The sequence below is a fragment of the Lactuca saligna genome, chromosome 5, assembly GCF_052625555.1.
Source record: "Lactuca saligna cultivar CGN05327 chromosome 5, ASM5262555v1, whole genome shotgun sequence".
Classification (NCBI taxonomy): Eukaryota; Viridiplantae; Streptophyta; class Magnoliopsida; order Asterales; family Asteraceae; genus Lactuca; species Lactuca saligna.
In genome coordinates this window covers 300,314,394-300,337,749 of record NC_136421.1, presented here as the reverse complement: position 1 = coordinate 300,337,749, position 23,356 = coordinate 300,314,394, and the positions used below count along the sequence as shown (strand labels likewise).

At 32.0% G+C, this 23,356-nt stretch overlaps 1 pseudogene; it reads right to left on the bottom strand.

The window, feature by feature from the left end:
- Positions 1-1,625: 1,625 nt before the first annotated feature.
- LOC145046943 (hydroxyphenylpyruvate reductase pseudogene) lies at positions 1,626-3,513 on the bottom strand (annotated as a pseudogene).
- Between the last annotated feature and the right edge of the window lie 19,843 nt (positions 3,514-23,356).

Genomic DNA, 23,356 nt, shown 5'->3' with positions numbered 1-23,356 from the left:
GATAAAATCAAAATACTTTCATTTCTCCGATGAGGTCAAATGCAAGAAAAAGTAATGTATTGAGGGTTAAACAATAACAACCTACTTCAGTATTTTAGGAATTATTAAACCAATCGAATATACTCATATTAACATATTCAAAGTAGTATGTTATAATTACCAAAACATCCTACTATACTCAAATTCATAGATTCACTGCTTCAATAAATAGCAATTTACTTTTGCATTTCCACCAAAGAGCCTCATCGCTGATAAGTTTCTGAAATATCCTAAAAAAAAAAGTTAGAATATTAGAGCCTTCTTAAGCATAAGGTAATTCCCATGTCACCATCTTCCTCTAAACTGTGGATGAACCTAATATTATTCCTGGTTATGTCCTCCCACCTGTATTGAGGACACATAAGCCTTAACTCTCAACCAATCTCTAACCTTCCATTCCATATCAGATAATTTGCTCATAAGTCATATTTGTTAAAGAACATAAAATTCCCTTAAAAAACTTTGAAAGATGTGTTTGTTGATTTACCTTAAAGTCCTCTAGTTTTTCCATGTCAAAAGGATCAGCTTGCCATGGTTTGGAATTTCAATTACCAGGAGACCATCACTTTCTATCTCAATAGTTTTCCAACACTATGATGTGTTTCACCATCCCAAGCATACATAGGCTCTGCAACTAATCGCTTCACAGATCAGACATTTTTCAACAAAAAAAATCAGATCTACAACATCAGACCTCAACTAAGTCATTAAACAATAACAAAAAAAAAAAAAAAAAAAAAACATTAGCCCTAAAACATTTTTTAAAACTACATCAGACCTGACTTGCTACACCAAAAATAATACATTTTTTGACATCGACATTAAGCATCAGACCTTAAAATTCACAATAGACAAAAAAAAAGAACTTAAATGTACACTGCCATTAGAGCTTAATAATGAGAAACATAAATTGTTTTGTCCATTTACAAGTCAAAATCATCTCATCCAAATGAAAATGGAATCCTACAACCTCATGAGTTACTTTAAGACCAAGTAATTGTTGCTATCATCACCATATTACCTTAAGATAGGCTTTCAATATCCTTTTACAACATGGTCACTACGTCTTCTTATCATGGAAGGACTGGGTTTTTCGATGCATATTTATGTTTGGCTACTGTCTGCTGAACTGGCCCTCCTGCCAAAAGACACAACGACCAAATTAAAAGGCAAATCACAAATTTAAAACTAAAGAAAATCTAAAATTCCATTTTCGATTGGAACCCAAATAATAAGGTTAAACAGCTTCACTTTAGGGGGATTGAGGACTTTAAACAAATAAACACATATTGAGCAAGTGAAACAGAATCCAAATGAAATATTTTTTATGCTGATATTTTTGGTTTTCTAGGAGATAAAGGGAGACGGAGGGATCGGTAGGGATCGGTTATTGCTTTTATTGTCACTTTGTCAATTGTTTCAGTAACTGGTATTGCCCCATGCCTAAGGTCCAATCCAACAGGGCCTACCCAGTTGGACAAACTTATATTCATCAGTATTGATATTCACAAAAGAGTAAAAGAATATTAGAAAACAAAATAAAAAAACAAAGTTAAGTATAAGAACCTTGTATATTAAATTGCAACTCAGTTCCATGAAGATCTTTTCCTGTTACCCCCTGAGTAGGAGTTTTTTTGTGTCGTGTCCTGAAAATATAAGAATTTGGTGAATTGGAGCATGAAAAAGTGAGTAATGAAAGTGGTAGAGGGTTAGAGGTTATAGAACATAAGAATAAGAAAATTTACCAATATATCTGAAGTTGTTAAGACTTTGCAGAAAGAGTGAACAGTTGGCTGTAAAGCTTCAGCTAGGCATTCATTAGGACTTGTTTGATCACTTTGTTTTGTTGGACATGCTGCATCAAGAAGAAATATAAGCACCAAAACCATTCCCCTTTGTGGAAATGACCTGTCTTTGGAGGCAGTAACAAAAATTGACAACAACAGGAAGAAATTTAGAGCAAGTGTACTAAAAAACCGTATTAAATAAAAACAAGCACACCAATTATCTTAGTTCTAGATCGATTCTTGTTGATTAAAACCCAATTTTGAAAAGATGAAAGCATTTTACCAAAATCCCTATCGGGATTGAAAGCTTTGGTATCCTTGAAATATATAGCAGTGGGGAAAAAAGCCACCAATATGATTGAATATGAACCAAAAATTGATGGGAAATGTGAATTACATCGACTTTGAGTAGATAGAGAAAGGAGAATAATTAACCTCATTTACATTTCTCATTAATGGGGATAAATGTAAGCACCAGAAGATGCTAGTGGTGGTCGTCGGAGTCCATTCGTCTGTGAGAGAGAGAGAGAGAGAGAATATGTTGTCAACTGATGATTAGTGCGATGGTAGGTGGCATTACCATTTCCTTGAGCAGAGACACAAGTGTAACATCTGTACATTGTATTTTCTATTGGTCAGGTGGCGATGGTGATTTAGACTAAAGAAATTGAGGAAGAAAGGTCGAGAGACTGAGAGAGATAAGAAGTTGGTGACTAACGAATGGTGCGATGGCAGTGGCTAGATTAGGGTTTGAAAAGTAGGATATTTGTTACCTTTTTCTTGAGTAAAGACACATGTGCGGTTGTAGTTTTGTGAAGAGAAACAGAGGTAGAGAAGGTTAACAGAGGAAGGAATGGTTGGTGACCTATTCCAGGTTGTAGCGGAAGCGTGAGGAGGGTGGTGGCACCGGAGGGCTACCGGAAACTTGAAAGAACAAGGAATGGGACAAAAGAGGTGTGTGTTTTGACGGCTAGAGGAAGTTAGGGTTTAGTGTTTTCAAGATCTAAAGACAGCGTAAAGATACAATGAGGTATATTGTTAGAATGGAAGCTTGATAAGATTGTACGTTATGTTGTAATGGGTATACCTCTTAATTTTCAAGAAATGGGTAATATGTTTAATAATATAGTAAAGATATATATATATATATATATATATATATATATATATATATATATATATATATATATATATATATATATATAGAGAGAGAGAGAGAGAGAGAGCGGAGGGTTCAATAAAGATCGTCACAACAAGATAAACACAGCTCAGGCCCCAGGGACCGAAGGATGAGATTATCTCTTGATGTTGCGAAGAGGTTCTTCAGGTTGCAAGATATGCTTGGGTTCGATAAGTCACCTTTCTTCCACAATCCAGTGCTAACATATCGATCGCACTCACAAATTGTAACCCTAATCCCTTTCTGCTTATAATGCCCCAAATCCACCTTGTCTAACCCCACGCTAAAATTAGATACAATCTCTAAAGCCGGTAACGAGTCGATCAATTCTCGGTTTGCACCGGCGTTGGCGTTTCCGATAACGACTCGGATTGAACCAGAATCCTCCTTGAAGAAGTCATTTTTCTGGGGAAGATTCCACAAACGGAAGAGATTGAAGCGTTTGTCGAGTTCTTGTTCGAGGTAAGAAGACATGGGGTAGGTCATGAGGACACCGATGGCTTCCATGATCGAGGTCAGTGAGTAATTGAGGTCCACTGGTGTGGGAACGCACTTATTCATCTTGGAAGAATGAAACATGGTTCAAGAATCTTATCAAAGGGGGACGAGGATTACCGGGGTACCAAGGAAGAAGAGGGGAGGAATCGATGTCAACGAGAGAGATAGAGACCTTTTATATATTTAATTATATTTAATTTTTTCTTTTTTTAAAAAAATACGAGAAAACATCTTAAATGGTCCCTGTGGTTGTGAAATGACAAAAATACACTTTAGTTAACAGGCAAACTTAACGGGGTTAGCAAAAAGGACCGAACATCAAAAATTTTGAAAACACAAGGACCATCTATGAGGTTTTTAAACCACGGGGACTAAACTTCAGATTTTAGGTAACCACAGAGACCATTTATGATGTTTTTTCTTTGGTAAATAACAAAATTCCAATCAAAATTCATTTTATTCGATTAAAAAATGAAGTAAAAAAGCGAGTGGTGGTTGTCCATACGTTGTGGTGAGTTTACTAATTTTACATTTTTTATAAATTAATAAAAAAACAGTTTTAGTAAAATATAGGTAACAAGGAGTAATTATGTAATTTTACTATTATACATGAATCATTTTTTAATTTTTATTATTATTACAAAATGGTCATTTTTATAATTTTACATGAAGTGTCTATAATTTATACACAGACGATTTTTATAATTTGATCAAATTCTTACAAAATATTGAAACATAAGGGTCATCCTTGTATATTTGTACAAATTCATATATTTCCTGCCAAATAAAAAGTAATAATTATTATCTAATTATAAATTAAAAAGGTAACTTATCTATCTATCTAAATCCATATCTCTCTCTTATAAAGGATGTTAATCAAATGAATATGGTTTAAGATAGTTCATCTATCTTGAACCAGATTCAGTTGAAACTTCCAAACTCTTCAACTTATATCATTTAACTGATAATACAACTTAAAAACTTTTTAATTTATGATACTTAATATATATATATATATATATATATATATATATATATATATATATATATATATATATATATATATATATATAGAGAGAGAGAGAATCATATTGATAGGATTTAGAGAATGATATGACAAGAAATATGATTTGAAAACACAAAAAGATTTATTTGTTGTGCATGTATTTATATTAAAGGAGGAAGAGGTATGAGGATGTCAATTTTTATAAGCTAAGTCATTTGTTAATAGTTTTTATTATGTTCATGTCAATATTCTTCAAATCTATTGTATATTGGTTTTGTAATATGAAATAATATGATGAAGATGTTGAATATAAGTAAATTTGAGTTTGATCATCTATTTTAGAGTAAGTTACTGAAATGGTCCCTATGGTTTGATCAAAATTACACGTTTGGTCCCTAACTTTTTTTTTTTGCACTCGAATTGTCCGTGTGGTTTGATTTTGTTACGTTTTTTATCCCTTACATACATAAAGTTAGGGACCAAACATGCAATTTTGACCAAACCAGAGGGACGAAAAACGCAATAAAACCAAATCACAGGGACAATCCGAGTGCAAAAAAAAAAATTAGGGACCAAACGTGCAATTTCGACCAAACCATATGAACGATTTCAGTAATTTACTCTTTATTTTATTATGTATATGTATTTTTTTAGTTCCTATATGTATTGCTTCTTGAGAAAAAATATAGAAGTTATATATATATATATATATATATATATATATATATATATATATATATATATAGGTTCATTTGATACCATTCTAATTTTGTGAGACCGTGAAACCAAATCTAAAAATAATTTTAAAATGCAAAATAAATGGAAAAATTAAAAAAATATTTTTTTAAATATCATTTTCAGAACTTCAATTAACTAAAAAAAATTAAAAAAAAAAAAAAAAAAAAAAAAAAAAAAACCCTGTTTTTTTGAAAAATACGTGAAATATTCTAATAGAATATTATACTGACATATTCTAAAAAATAATTTAAAATGCAAAATAAATGGAAAAATCTAAAAATTCTTTTTTATGTATTATTTTCGGAACTTGAATTAACTAAAAAAAAATAAAAATAATAAAAAAATGCGTCTCACGGTCTCACAGAATTAGGCCGTCTCACATGGACCTAACCCTATATATATATATATATATATATATATATATATATATATATATATATATATATATATATATATATATATATATAGATATATATATATATATATATATATATATATATATATATATATATATATTCTGTTTCGTAAATTGTAACATCACAAAAACCAGAATAAAATTTTACATTAAAAAAAACACAATCTAGCCCAAAAGTTACCAAAACATTATTTACAAATCATAATAAGTCAAAACATCGAATCAAAGTATCAATCAACATAAACATCAGGATGATGTGTACAATCATGCCTTCACATTTTCCCGCTCATCAGAAGTACCCGAAACATTGAAATTCAAAACTATAAGCCAAAGCTTAGTAAACTTTTCAAAATACCCTAAATACAAAGAATTATAGATATAACACAAGCATTCATACAGGGTTTGTTGGTCCTTGACCACAACCCAACCATACCAACTTTGTTGGATTACAACACATAGTAGTAACACCTCAACCCAACCACCCAGGGTTTGTTGGCACGTGGCCTCAACCCAACCATCCAGGTTTATTGGCACATGGCCTCAACTTTTTCATATCGGGTTTGTTGGCATGTGGCTTCAATTTCACCATACCGAGTTTGTTGGCATGCAGCCTCAACTCACCATACCGGGTTTGTTGACTTCCAGTCTCAAACCAACCATACCAGATTTGTTGGCGTGCGTGACTTTAACCCAACCACCCATATGTCGACATATATACACGAAATAACATATATAACTATCATAGCAATGCAACATCTTGGGATACATAAATAAAATAAATGGGTCGGCCTTGGTGCCTTAGACCCATTGACATTGTGAGACAACTCATCTCCCGATCTGAACACAATTTGGAATACATATCGACTCTGAAAACCGGCTATACCTGTCACCTATTATGCAAATCATAGCCTAACCTTAATTAATACTAGATTATCCAAAATACCCTTAGGTCAACATTAGTCAAACTCAATAAATTAACCAAGTCAACCCAGCCGAGTTAACCCAACCACGTCGACCCAGCCCCGTACACGGGGAGTTCTCAACCGCGACCAAACAGTGAGGTCCTAACCGCGTATGTGTTACACTGCTGAAACTTCTCAACCCATTAAGAGCTTAATACTTAATCTTTTTCGTCCAAAATACAGATCCATATCCCAAATGTTGTCCTTGACCATAAAGTTTCCAACTTTATGGTCTTGCATGCCCCTAATGTGCTTATCACTAAAAACCCCAACATCCTAAGCCATTAAGAAAACCAAACTCATGCATAGGGAAAAACGTCCAAAAGGACAACCCATTTCCTCTATAGCATGCCATGCATAAGAATGTCATATTTGTGGGTAAAAGTTCATAATATCAACATACAAACAAGATCTATTAACTTAATCACCAAGGTATGAACTTTATACCTTCTGGAGCTTGAGTATGATGCAAGACTTCCAGATCCAAGCTTGCGTCTAGCTTCTAAGCTTCACCACCACCTTCTTCTTTCTTGAAACACACAAAAACACGCTCTCAAGCTTCAAAATGCAACAATTGGGCTAGGGTTTGCAAGGGGTAATGTTTCAAGTGATTGAGGCTGGAAATGGGATGAGGAAATGGGACTCAAGGTGTAATATATAGGTTCTAAACCCTAAAGATTAGGGTTTGAGTCCACGTGGAGTACGCCCCGCGTACTCAGAGTACGCCAAATGTACTCCTCTGAAACGATGTCGTTTGGATAAATTCCTCTAACGCCCAATGTACCATCCAAGTATACCCCGCGTAAGGGCCAAAGTTGCAAAACTCATAATTTAAAGGTTAGAATGGGAGATTTACCAGGGCTCGAGTGTAACATAGATAATCCATTTATTTTCAACAACATTAATTTGAACTTCTAATATATTAAACTTCTTTATTAGAATTATGTTCATGTCGATATTTTTAAAAGGATCTGAATGTTTTATTTGTTATATGAAAATGATATGATGGAGATATTGAATGTAATTAAATAAAGCTATTGCATATTCTTTTTGTTATATGAAAATGACATGATGAAGATGTTGAATATAAGTAAATATGAGTTTGATTATTCCTTTTATTGTTTATATGTATTTTTTTAGTTCTTATATGTATTGTTTCTTGAGAAAAAATATAAAAGTTATATATATATATATATATATATATATATATATATATATATATATATATATATATATATATATATATATATATTTTGTTTTTTTTTTTTTGTTTCATAGATAATTGTTTTATCTTCAACCACATTAATTTGAGTTTTTAATATATATTAAACTTCCTTATTATTCTAATTTGAAATTTGACTATATAACTTTTAAGATAAAATATTTAATTTATTAGTTTAAATGTGTTGTTTTATATAAAATATTATCATTTTAATATGACAACTTTTGAACTATTAATATAATATATTTAATTTAATAATATGTTGCAATCACCTTATGTATTTATGTGATTGTTGCAAATTAGAGTTGTACAACTTTAATTTTGTAATGTAGTTATAAAATTTTTGTCTTGAATATATAACTTTCTATTATATATTTGATTAATACATTAAATAACATACGTTCTTATATAAATTTATACATAAAGAAAAGATAAACATATCTTTAATAATTGGTTCGAAGGATTTTGATATATTATTTGGACTATAAATTAGATGACTATATTATTCATTTAAATGAATCAATATAATTTAAATATTTTAATCCTATTTAACTAAGTATCATATGTATCAATTAAGTACAAACCAAAAGGTTTTTTGCCCAGCGGTATCCGGTGTTGCCCTCCTTCTTTGAGGTTGAGGGTTCAAGTCCCGTCGTGGATATAAGTGTTTAAGGTGTAGTTTTAGGAGTAGGTTAGATTTACCGTTTAATATATATATATATATATATATATATATATATATATATATATATATATATATATATATATATATATCCTCCTTAATAAATGAAGGTTTTTTTGCCACTTGTCATCTTCTCATTCATTTGAACACATGGCATTTTCTAGATTTTTAAAATTTTCTATTTTCCACTTGTCATTTTATTGTATTTTTTATTTTATTAAATTAAAATTCCACATTTAATGTGTAAGGTAATATATATGTAAAATATTTATTAGAAAGAGTTTATATATGTAATATATTCAATACATTAAAATCTCATTAATTTTAATAATTCAAATTTTTCTATTTTTCTTATAAATTCAAACTTTTCAAATTGTTAAAATTTTATATTTGTTTTTTTTTAATTAAACCCATGTAATACATTGGTCTCACACCTAGTGTGTGTGTATATATATATATATATATATATATATATATATATATATATATATATATATATATATATATATATATATATATATATATATATTAAGTACAATGAATGCAAAATCTCTTTCATTTAATCGGAGCTTAGAGAGTTGTAATATTAAAAGAGCACTTCAATATAATTAACAAACTTTTATTACATTAACGTGGCTAAAGATATATATTTTACTACTTTACATGTGTGTTAAGGTGATCGTTGCCAATAGCTGTAGCATATTTTCCGTTATTGTTGGTTGGTTTTTCCATGGTGTACTGCAGATTACTAGTCTTCCGAGTTGAGTGTTCATGAGCTATAATGACAGTGTCATGATATGTTTTAATCAGTAGAGAAGGTCGCTGCTGTTGATGGAAAATCTCAGGTTCGTCTTCTAAGGGGATGTAATGAGGGTCATTCAAGTTCTGTGAAGAAGAGGATGCAGGGTGGTAATAATCTTGAGAGGGTAATTTTGAATGATTTTGAAGATTAAAGTTGTTGAAAGAAGTCTTTGGGTAGTTAATACTTGAGAAAGAGGTGTCCTGGTTGCTGTAGGAGGAAGGATACATCTCCTTATAAGTCTACTTTCCAGAGAGATAGCTACATATATATTAGATATGTTGACTGTACGTATGATAGATCTAAAATGGACCTTTGAGACCTTAATTTAGTTGTACGTGAGAGAGAGAGAGAGAGAGAGAGAGAGAGAGAGAGAGAGAGAGAGAGAGAGAGAGAGAGAGAGAGAGAGAGAGAGAGAGAGAGAGAGAGAGAGAGAGAGAGAGAGAGAGAGAGAGAGAGAGAGAGAGAGAGAGAGAGAGAGAGATTTTATATATTTAATTATGTTTAATTTTTTCTTTTTTTTTAAATACGAGAAAACATCATAAATGATCCATGTGGTTGTGAAATGACGAAAATACCCTTCAGTTAACGGATAAAATTAACCCCAATTAGCAAAAAGGACCAAACATCAAACGTTTTAAAAACACAGGGACCATCTATGAGGTTTTTAAACCACAGGGACTAAACTTCAGATTCTGGGTAACCACAGGGACCATGATGTTTTTTCTTTACCAAATTATATTTGATTTATTATATCAAATTAGCATGTATCTTTTTTTGTAACAAACTGAAACATAGTTAAATTTAAGGCACATAATCTATTTTACGCATGAAGACATGTATGTTGATTATCTAAAAAATCATTAAGTGTAATAGTAAGATGAAACTATTTGTTTTGAAAATTTTAATGTTTTTCTAAAGCTAGATGTTTTTTAAGATCTTATCCATTGATAAACAATTTTTATACAAAAATTATGTTAAAATAATGTAAATAATATTTCATGTCTAACCCTACATTATTTTCTATACCATCTTTTATATTTCATATTATATTATCTTTTAAACTTATATAAATTCTCAAAAACACTCTTCAATGTATTAACTTTACTTATTTATTTTTATTTTTTTATAATTATTAATATATATATATATATATATATATATATATATATATATATATATATATATATATATATATATAATTACAAAATATGACCCAATTAATTATTTGTATATTATTAATCTGAATTAGATGTCATTTCACTAAAATAACATTTTTAATCAAAAAACTATATTTAAAATGCATTTTTATATATATTTATGATTAACTAATGTCGATTTAATATATAACATAATATAAGAATGATTAATTATGTTATGTACAACATACCTCTATATATATATATATATATATATATATATATATATATATATATATATATATATATATATATATATATATATATATATATATATATATATATATATATATATAAACTAAACTAGAATAAAATAAAATGAAAATTGAGAGACTAAAATTAACATATGAAAGTGTTACACTATTTTGGTGTAATTGAGTTATATAACATCAAATTTAGTATCATACTATTCGTTTATATAAGAATTATGTAGACATTAGATTAGGGTTGGAAATAACTCACACAATTTTAATGTAGAAAAAACTCGACTATCTTTTTAAGTTATTTTTTTCATTATCATGCATGCCTTCACTTCAACTCACTTTGTTTCTTCAACTTACATAAAATGTCTTTGTCTACTTTTTAGTTTGCTTGTAACAAGACATAGGATGCGATTGTTAATATCTTGATGGAGAATGTGACATAACATGGATAGAAAAAAGTTCATCAAGTTATAAGAATACTTGAAGCAAAAGAAAAGTATATAAGTACCGACAATGTCTTTTAGACGTAACATAAAACTATGTTTTGGAGCAATCGTTTTTGAACCTTTTATATTTTAGATGTATGTTCTGGATGAACAACTTTCCCCTTCTAAAACATGTGTTATATAGCATTCATAATAAGCTTTTTTGGCAAGCTTTTCAGTCAAATAAGTTCGCCTAAGTTAAACTGGTTAAACAAGTTATTGCAAGTGCTTTTTTAAACTGTTTTATTTTTTATTTTGCTTGATAGGACCTATTATAAGCTATATGAAAATGTTCTTGTTAGTGTGCAATGTTATTATGTTTTGTATTATTATAGGTCTGAGCCACTTGTTTTGTATTTGGCATTTTAATTGTATTACATATTCAGCTATTAATGAAAAGGCATCGATGAAAATTTTACCAAAAACCTCGGATTTTGTTTTGAGAGGATAAACCGATAGATAATGCAAGAACTATAACCAGAGATGTCCAAACATCAGAGTACACAATTTCAAAAGCAAAAAACGCAAACAGTGTTGGATAAACGAATATGTTTGTCCAATTGACGTGACTGACATAAGCTACAATTTTTATTGTCTTTATATGGAATTAAGTTTTGAGAAAGTAAATGATTGAATGTTTCTTGACCAGGATGACAAGGACGGTGATGCCAAGTGGTGGAGTTGATCGAGACAAAAGCTTGAGGTGTAGGAAACGTGACATTGTATAAGTCACCATGGCTATCACATCAGAGAATACTTTGCTTGGTTTGAAGATCCTTCACATAATAATCGTAAGCATCAAATTCAATAGAACAAAGGTTATCACGAGTAAACTTACGAACATAGATTAAAATTTTGATGATTTGAGTAGTGATGTGAACATTTTCTAACTCTAATATCAAGTTATTTGGAGAAGAGGAAGGAAGCAACAAACAGAGAAGAGAAGGGAAGCAATATCATGAGGGGGGATAAAAGAAAGTACCTAAGGTGAGAAAAAGTAGTATAGCAATGATACCAAGTTATTTGGTAAAATTCCTACGATTCTTCTCATTAATTAGATAAACATATATAATACAATTACATGGCCAAATACAAAACAAGTGGGCCGGACCTATAATAATACAAACATAATTATAATGCACACTACCACTTCTATTACAGTGAGATATGTTAAGCTTTATTGTTTGACTAGGATTTTACCCGTCCGTATTTTGTGGCGGCAGTAATGAATTTAGAAAAGAACTCTCTTTCAGTAGCAAATAGAAATTTTGGAGGAACCAAGTACTCAAACCATTAAAATCAGGGACCAAAATCATGCATAAAATCTTTATGAGGATGTAAGTTGCCAAAAAATAAACGTCAGGGAACAAATTTACGTCAAGCAAAATGCTTAAAAGTAAGCATGATAATGTAAAAAAATATTTACATCAAAACGTAAAATTAGATTGAAACAGACATACTGAAATTTATACTAATACATACATAAAAGAATAAATATTTTTTTTAAATTAACGGGCAAAATTTCTAAATTTACAATACACTAACCACCTTGAATTTATACTGATACACACATAAAAGTAACAAATGTTAATTTAGTTTTTTTTAATAAATTAACGAAATTTACAAACATAAAATTCAAGGGGTTTGAAGTGAAATTTTACAAAGTAGAGGGGATGGTAACTATATATGGGGATAAACACATTAAAAAATGGAGGGTTAGAGTCATATATGAAAAAATTCAAAGTTAAAGGGGGTGAAGCGACATTTTAAAAAGTAATAAAAAGTCATGTTAAGGGAGTAAAAGCATCATTTTAAAAAGTATAAGGAAGGAAATATTATTTTTCAAAATAAAGGGGTGGACATGAAGTCAATGTATAGGGAGTGAGAATGAAAAATATAAAAAGTAGAAGGGAGGAAAAGAAAAAAAAAAGTGAGCACCCACTTTTGTATTTAGGCCGGACGGATCGGCTGCGGGAAAAAGGAGGCGGGAGCCTTCTCGCCCGGCGGAACACTGCACTGTCGTTGCAGGTAAGGTGTGTGCGGGAAACGTAGAGGGGAGCCTCTCCCACTCTTTCTCTCTCTCTCTCCTGCTGTGATTGGCCCATTTAATTTTTTTTTTTTTTTTTGAAAAAATACAATTGGTTAACGGTAAAAAACTGATTTTTTTTTTATTATTTTTTCATGTGGCTGGCTACTTTGTATTTATTTATTATTATTTTTTTTATCCTTTTACAACTACTATAAATATATACACATAACTTTTAAAGATATCAAACTATTCTCTATATTCTCTACTTTATATCAACAAAAAAAAATGAATACCGACAAACAAACCCAAGTTCCGATCGACGGAAAAAAAAAAAGTCATGGTTCGAGTATAAACATCCCTCCTCGCAACATTTTTGATATCGATTCATCCCAGCAAGGAGTTTACTGCCCCCAACTCGATGCTCTCATTCAATCACCACTACAATTCCAATACCAAAATGTTGGCCAATATTACCCGATGCAAGTTCCAAATGTTCCGTCCCAAATGTTTTCAAACTTTGTTGTGTTTCCGAATCAACAATCACCAAATCAACATCAACCCCAAACTCAAACCCAAACCCAACACCACCACCAACTTGTCGATGAATCGGATGACGCGGAAGAAGAAGACATTGTTCCCGAAACTCAACCAACACCACCACCACAAAGACGTAAAGGGAAAAAAAAACAAGTACACAAGGGTATCGCACAACTGGGAAGACAAAAGCCGACACTATGGGTTCCACACGAAGAGCTAGTTTTGGTCAAAGCTTGGGTTGATATTTCTAAAGATTCAATTCAGGGAAACGCACAACCGGGAAAACATTTTTGGTTTCGCATTTTAGAACGATTTCGAGAGGAGCTAGGAAAATGTGACGACTACCGTACGAAACATCAACTTAACTCGAAGTTTCGAGAAATAGCAAGGGGGGTTTCAAAAATTAACGGGTTGTACAACAACCTAAAAACCCAACGAAAAAGCGGCCAAGGCGACGAAGAAATATTTCACGAAGCGTTGCAGTTTTACCTTGAGGGAGTTGGAAAATCATTCAAGTGGCACGATTGTAGGAAATTATTGGTCCGAAGTCCTAGGTGGAAAAAATACGAGCGGGATTTTATTATTAGAGTCCAACAATCAAAGCGCACGAAAACGGGCTCTAGTTGTTACACAACCTCCTCCGATGCTCGGGTCGGTCAAGATTTAAATCAGGACGACGAACTCGAGCTAGAAGAAATTGAACGCCCAATGGGTAGGGACAAAGCGAAGAGAAAGGGAAAAGGGACTACTTCGAGTGCATCTGATTTCAGCGTGGACATTGACGAAATGCAGAAGATAACATCGTCATTTGATCGATATAATCTAAATTTCTCCGAACGTTTGGCTTTCGACAAAGAAAAAGAAGAAACAAGGAAAAAGGAGCGGGCGGAGAGACAAGATATGGAAGACATGAAGTTTTTGATGGAAAACGTCGATCATCTCTCGGGACCGACTCTCGAGCTCGTAAAAAAGAAGAGAGAAAAAATTCTGAAAAAATATTTTCTGTAGGTCGTTGGTGGTTTGTTTGAGTTTTAGTTTATGTGTGTTTTTTTTCTACTTTTTTTATAATTTAGGTTTAATGTAAGTTTTATTTAAATTAATGAAATGCTTTTTATTTTTAATTAAGTTTTATGTTTAGTATTAATTTAAAAATTATAATTCATAACAAAAAAAAGTAATTTTATTTAAAATATTAAAATATATATATATATATATATATATATATATATATATAAATTTAAAAAAAAAAAAAAAAAAAAAAAAAAGGTGAGGGAAGGGCTTCCCTCCCACTCCTTGGCTTTTAGGTGAGGGAAAGAAGGGTATGACCCACCAAAAGTGAGGGAACCTTCTATCCCACTCCTTCCAGTCTTAGAAGATATATAATGTGTCAGCATAAAAACTATATTTCCAATTCCACACAATCACACTCTCACCGCTACTCTCTTTTCTCCTCTGAATATTGTTGAAAATTGCCGAGTATGAAATAAATACACATTTGATCACGTAGCACTTGTAATCATTTTTATTCAATATTAACTCTAAAGGCAGTGTAACTTTCGCCCGAGATATCCTATGATATCTTGGTGATATGGCTTTATTTAATTACATATATTAGGCCATTATCTTAATAAATTAATAATGTTATATTTCAAGATATATGATACTAAATATGTGTTAAAATGTTTCATTACAGTTAAAAACGGAGCTGAGATGCAGAAGGAAGAGGACGAAACTGAAAAAGAAGAAAAACGACAAAAGCGCAAAAGTCAGCAAAAAACACTCTGCACTCCTTCGGTAAAATGAAAATTTTCAGTTGTAACATCCCGATGTTAAGGTACTTCTAATTTCAGTTCTTTAATCTATTTATGTTGCATTTTGATCCCTTAGTTCAAGAAAGTATACAATGGAATCTTAATGACATTATTGTAATTTTGGGACTTTGAAGTACGCCATGCTTACGTGGTGTATGCTGAGCATACTAGGGCGCGCCCTAATACAGTGGGCGTACATCAGTGTACGTTAGGCGTACTTGCCAGATTGAGAAACCCTAGTTTTTAGGGTTTGGTTAGTATTTAAGCATCCTTAAGTCTCATTCTTTCCTAATTTTTAGCCTCCATTACCAAAAATATGTTCTCTTGTAAACCCTAGCCTCATTAGAGTATTTGGAATGTTGACTGTGGGTTTTTGGGTGTTCCAAAAGAAGAAGAATGTGGTGGTAATGCTTGGAAGCTTGAAGTAAAGCTTGGATCAGGAAGTTCATCACTTTTCTCCATCATTTCAAGGTATAAATTTCATACCTAGATGGCTATTTTACTAGGTCTTGCTTATATGTTGATTTCATATGCTTTTTGGTCCCAAATGTATTATCTTGAGCATGGCATGTTCTTGACGATTTGAGTTGTCCTTGTAGACCCTATGAGGGGTCTAAAGTCACAAAAATGAAGTCTCATTGGATAATTTTGCTTTATGCATCTTGTAGAAGGTCTTAATGGGTCAAGACCTTGAGTTAAGCTCTTAATAGGCATGTAAAGTCGTAAAGTTGGAAACATTATGACTCTAGAGTGTATTTTGGCCACAAATCTGAATTTGGGACGTAAGAGCATAAGCCATTAAGCTCATAACGAGATTTTTGTGCTTGTGAAGGTATGCCCCGCATACTTAGAGTATGTCCCGTGTACTCGGGCAAACCACCCCGATGATGGTTAATCTGTGAGGCCTTGTGTATGCCATGCATACCTCAGGAGTACGCTCTGTTGAGAGAACAACTTTTGAGAAACACACTTGAATAAACGTTAGAACAAGTTATAGATTGCGGAATAAAGTTAATCTCAAAGGATCATAAAGCTCAACAATAATAAGAAGTTAGAGTTGTTAGATAGTTAGTTGCAGAATATTTAAGTGCGGAAACGTAAGGAAATATAAATGATAGCAAGTTATATATCAAGTAAATACCAAACTGATTCTTAACAGGGTTTGCAATCAAACACAATTTAGTATATATGATCAGTTTAAAGTGAAGTAAGTCTTAGAGACTTAATCCGAAGGTTAGTTACATCTTAATATATTTGAGAGTAAGTTCAGTAAGATCTTAGAAGATGAGAAGATATGAAGAGAGAAATTCATATATGAAGAGAATAGAGATGTGTTGTTGTGTATTCATTCATGAAGTTGAGCACTCTATTTATAGAGACTAGGGAAATTACATAGAGAATAAACAAAGACTAAACATCTTACTTACAGTGATTATGAATGTTCACTAGATAATACAATGTAAATACTTAAGTCAAAAATACATTAATAAATCTTTGTTGTGCATGAGGGAATTGTGGATGTTCTCTCCAAAAGAAGTTGCGGTGCCAAAAGGTGTTGTAGACAAAAGTTGATTGCGGTCTAGAGATCCATTGCAGTTGAGGAGATGGCTTCAGATGACGATGGCTCTGATGGGCGATTTTCTTTATATTGTTCGGTCTGTTTAGCTTATTTTCTCTTTTAATCAAAATTTAAATCCCAAAACTTGAGGGCAAGTTTGGAAACTTTTCAAAACATATTTTAGATCAAATTTGAAAATTAATTAATTAATCATATTATTAGTATTTATCACACAATTTGATCTAATCTATTTTCTTGACAAGATAATTCAAATCAAAATACAAATAATTAATCTTTATCATATAAAACAAGTAATTATCTTATTTATGACAATTATCTATGAATTGTATTAGGATAATCCATACCCTATTGAAAAAATCAGATGAGTTCATCCCCCAGACTACCTGACTCGCCAAGTCACTGAATGGACTCGTCGAGTTGCCATGACTCATCGAGTTCATCAAGTGACTCGATGAGTTCATCTGTTAGAGGCTAGATTTTTTGACTTTTGATCTTTGAACAATTTTTCTATGCATCAAATACAAAAGAAACACGACCTAGGCTCTGTTACCACTGTTGGGTTACGAGCAATACATTAATCCTATGGTGTATATGCAAACCCTAATGCTTAGATCTAGTTTTTCTAGTTGTAAATGCAATAATTATCCAAGGCTTTCAAACCCTAATCTAGCATTAAAAAAAATTGAAATCAACATAAATAAACTAGTAAGAATGTTACCTTTGATTGTTGCTTGAAGATCTTTGAGTTTTTGAGAAACCTAGCACCTCAAATGTGATGCCTCTAATGAATCACAAACATCAAAAACAATTGGATGATCTTGGAGAGAGGGGAAGGGATCAAATCCGAATCTATGATCTCTAAGGTTCAAGTAGTAGCCGGAATTGTGAAGCCTAGGGACCCTTTATATAGGTGAGCTGCTAGGGTTTCTGTCAAAACCCTAATTAGATTGCTTAGGCCTTAAGCAGTCCACAAAATCCTTCCAAAAGGCCTCATATGGACGATTTCTATGTGGGCTTCCCCATAGAATTCGTCCATCGCTTCTTTAGGGTTCCTCAGCCCATATTGCAACTATCACTTAATTACAATATCAATCCCCTTAGTTTAATTAATCTCTTTTGACTATAAAATTAATTCTTGACCAATATTAATTAAATAAATATGATTTCTCCTTTAATATATTATTCATATAATATATTAATAAACCATAATAACATCTTTCTCCATTATTCATCCAATCAAGTTGCTATGGTGAAGGTAACTCAAAAGGACCATGCTACAACCGGGTCTAGTACATACCAAATATAGTTATAGGCTTAGACACCTAATCCAATAGTAACATGCACCACCAGTAAAAGAAGAAGGTAAGATAACACGTTGTCCGGTGTTGGAAAAAGTTATACTCCCCTGATCTTGTACCTTGCACAGAGTTTCATAGGATTCACATCTAAGGATTTTTTATTGGTTTCGTATGAAAAAAAAGTCTCGCGCTTTCGATCATTACATAAGCATCAACCAAAAATTGTTGAAAAAGCCTTCTTGAATTAAGAATTAATGAGAAGGTATTAACCTTATCTTGAATTTTGTAAGAAAAAGTTCCCTTATTGTAGAGTTAGGCCACTTGTTGTTGCTTGAAGACGTGACACCTCGATGAAGGATGTCTACTCTGTAACCATCATCACCATATGTAAAGAGTAGTGGATAATGAAGAGCGAGATAAGACTTTTTCAAAAGAACCCCCGATGAAGTTTGTACAATGATATCTCTATTTTCAAAAGAATCACCAATGTCTCCAATAATTAGAGCGGCAAACTCGGATGCAAACAATAAATTATATGTCCTTCCATCTTGTATCCTTTTTTGAATAAGGCGTAAATTAAGGTCAACATGAGGATTGGCATGAAAACAATCTCTTACCATCCTATAACACTGAGCCAACACACTATTTGAATCTAACATAATCTTCAAATCGTGTATATCTGAAGATCAATTGAATTAGAAGTTGATGTATCTGCATCCTATGGCCGACTGAGAATAACAAGAAACTTAAAAGTTAATAATTGTAATGATAAAGAATGAAAACATAATTTAGATATATGTGAATATGTACCCAAAAACTATTTGTCTGTTTGACTCTTTATAGTCGGTGTCATATATGTATAACTAAGAGAATTTTTCTTTTGAACCATTCAGTGGTAAACACTTCCAATTCTATGATATTTTTGACCGCCAAATCTGAACATATATGGAACGTTGCCTCTGTTAATGGATGAATCAACTTTCTCATCCATCGAGGTAAATGAAAGCATTTAATTGTAAAGACAAATGTTCTTCGTGAAGTACTTGGATTTAGAATCTGTTGAATGAAAAAGATTTTGGTAACATAGCGGAGCTTCTTTATCATTTGGCAGCTCAACCTTACCATAACCACAACATAGTGAAAAACTTGTGTTAGGTTTATTTTTGCCTCTAAGAGATTCATCCATCCATAATTTTGCATTGCATATTTGACATACAACATTCTGGTCACAATGACCAATGCAATTTGTTAAACAAAATCAACATCAAACATAAAAATTTGTGTAGTTGTAACAATCGCATAAATTTAAGATGATAATTAATTTAAATGTTGTTTTGTGATGGTTACCTTTTGATACACGTGTTGGTATGTTTTCATGGATATGTTGATCATTAAGATTTGCAGCTATTGTCAAGTCAAACATAGGAATTGAAGATATGTTGGTAGGTTTCCCTTTTAATCTATGGGTTGTTGATGTTAAGTTCACAGAAGAAGAAGCTTGAATTATTGTCAATGAGTTGATGGATTACATGCCATTGGAAAATAAAGGGTATTGTTTGTTATTTGATGGCGGAGTTTGAATGTTATTATATGCATTAGATAATATAATTTTGAGTAAATTACTGAAATCGTCCCTATGGTTTGGTTAAAATTCCACGTTTAGTCCCTAATTTTCTTTTTGCACTCGGTTCGTCCTTGTGGTTTGATTTTGTTGCGTCTTCCGTCCTTATGGTTTGCCAAAAATTACATATTTAGTCCCTAACTTTATGTATGTAAAGGACAAAAAACGCAACAAAATCAAACCACTGGGACGATTCGAGTGCAAAAAAATGTTAGGTAGTAAACATGTAATTTTGACCAAACCTTAGGGACGATTTTAGTAATTTACTCTATAATTCTTTTATAATTCATTTTACATTTTATGAATGACAATAATATTATCTGAGAGAAATTTACCCATAAAATTGGAAATATTAGATAGTGGAGTTCTAAAATTTACATTTGAAGAAGGAGATTGTAAGCTTTTTTTTTTTTTTTGAAACGGAAAACTAACTAATCTACTCCTAAATAACCACATATGTCTCCACCGAGACTTGAACCCATGACCTCTCATATGAGATGGTCACTCCATACCGCTAGGCCATTGGCCCTTTGGTAATATAAAAATGATTTATCGGTGTTTGCTTTTTTATTACCAACATTTTTTTCGACTTATTTGAAGGTTGTAACCGGGGAAGATTGCACATTTCTAGTATATAACATAAATATTTGTTAAAAAAAGTATATAATTGTTTATAAACAAAAACAAGGTAAGAACCTAGAAATGTCAATTTAAAAGTTATAGCAAACCTAAAGCAATGTCAATTTAAAAGTTATAGCAAACCTAAAGCATATAAAAGAAATCGAAAACGATTACCATCAGTATGAGTGTTAAAAATGTGAGAATCAGATGAAATATGAATGGTCGATGTCGTAGAATTTTTAGATTTTTTATTATTCTAATATAATTTTCTAATATTCTACTCTCTAGCATTAGTATAATACATGCCCTCTTTTGGTTCTATAAAACAAATTAATAAACACAATCAAATGTTAAAATAAATATTATAATGAATTATATTAAAAAAGAATCAAAACTTAAAAATGTATTAATTAAGGAATATGAAGATTGATGTATGGATTTTAATATTTTAATTTATCAATAAATAAGTGGTTTGTTTATTATTAATTTATAGAAGACATGTAATTTCTTAAATCATGTATAAAAATATTATAAATAAACGAAAATATCACATTTCCCTTTCATAAAACATGTACTTGATGAATGTGGATGTAATGATGTATTAGTATTTTTTTGATTTTTTACTATTCAAATATAATTTTCTAATGTTTTCTACTTTTCTTTGTAGGAGTACAGTCCATATTATTCTTTAAATCTGAATATATATATATATATATATATATATATATATATATATATATATATATATATATATATATATATATATATATATATATATATTGTAACACCGTAAAAATTAAAACAATTTTTCGCATTTTCAAACACATTTTCACAAATTCATTCATTCATAAAATGTCATAGTATCATGTCTTTTGTTTCACAAATATCTCCCAATATCAAATAAATAAAATCCCATGTGTGTACGAATCATGTCGGCGCCTTCCCACGATCATCACTGGTACCTGAAACACATAACACATAACACTGTAAGCATAAATGCTTAGTGAGTTCCCCAAAATACCACTCTAACACATAATAGCGACTCGAGGCTGTAACTCTGTTGACCCTCAGGTCTATGTGTCTCAGTGGGGCCCTCCAGCCCCAACTCTCTGTGGGCCCTCTGGCCCTAACTATGTGGACCCGAAGGTCCTAACTATGTAACTCTGAATCATGCATAGCACATATCACAATAAATCATAGCACATAAATAACATGCAATTACACTGACATATAACTCTAAAATACTCTATCACATAACTCTGTTACCACACTAGGTAAAGTATAGTAAGAAGACTCACCTCGGTATCTCGGTAATCTTTGACTCGGTAACGCTGGTTTAACCTCCGCCTAATCATATAAAATAAATACTCTAATTATTATAACTCTCAAAGGCTAGACTATGTCCTCTTATGACACTCTCAAAAGGGTAAAAGACCATTTTACCCCTCTCACAACCCAAAAGCCCCACAATAAACCATACCCTAAAAGTTAATCCAAAAGTCAACTTTCCGGGTTACGTTGCGCGTACCAGATGTGTATGCTGAGCGTACCCGGCTGCGCCTCAGGATCGGGGAACACCACCCAGCACGCGGCGCGTACTCGGATTATGCTCGGCGTACTCCCCAGCTTCAGCCCTTTAACTCTTTAGGTCTTAAACAGTTAAGACTCACGTCCATATTCTAGATCTAACCACGTCTAAGACTCCTAATCCATAAAGTTGATGACTTTATGCCTTTGCATGGCTGAACAAGCCACCAACTCCCATAATATTCCATCCTCTAACCCTAGAAGGCTTATTACTCAAGCATGACCTCAAACTAACACTAAAGATGGAAACTTTATGGCTCTACATCACTAATAGCACTGAATGAGGATAGATCGCGGACCATGGAGCACTTTACACTGATAAAGTCTCCACCTTTGGGGTTTTAGCCCTAGCAATAGCACATGCAACAACAAATCAAAAGAAGAGGAAAGTTTTGAACTTTATACCTCTAAGTGTAGCCCCTTGCTCTGTAGATCTCAGATCCAAAATGGCACCTTAAGCTTTAGCTTCCAAGAACTCCTTTCTTTCTTCTTCACTAAGTCACCAAAGCACAAATTAGCTCCAATAACACTCACACACACTAAGGACGGTGGGAAGCTCTCTTTTAGGGTTTCACTCACTGATATGGAGGCTGAGAAATGAGCCTTAGCACCCTTTAAATAGTGCACAAGATGGATTAGGGTTTTGCACCTGGGCCGGGTACGCCCGACGTAACTATGGGTACGCCCAGCGTACCTTGGCGATTCGCGTCCAAACTAAGCACACGAGTACGCGCAACGTACCCCTCTGGTACGCCCAGCATACTTACTTACTAACTTTTCTCCACACAAGGGCTAAACATGACTAATGACAAAGAATAAGGGTAAAAGAAACGCACCTGAATCTCGGGGTGTTACACACACCCACACACACACACACACACACACACACACATATATATATATATATTGAAAGAAGATTATATGAATTCATAAACATGTAATGAAATAGGAATGAATAACTTTAAACATCGTAAAACAATATTAATTCGTAAACATGTTATAAAATATAAATTAATAACATTTGAATTATGTGATCTAAATCATTTTTTGTTTCTCTC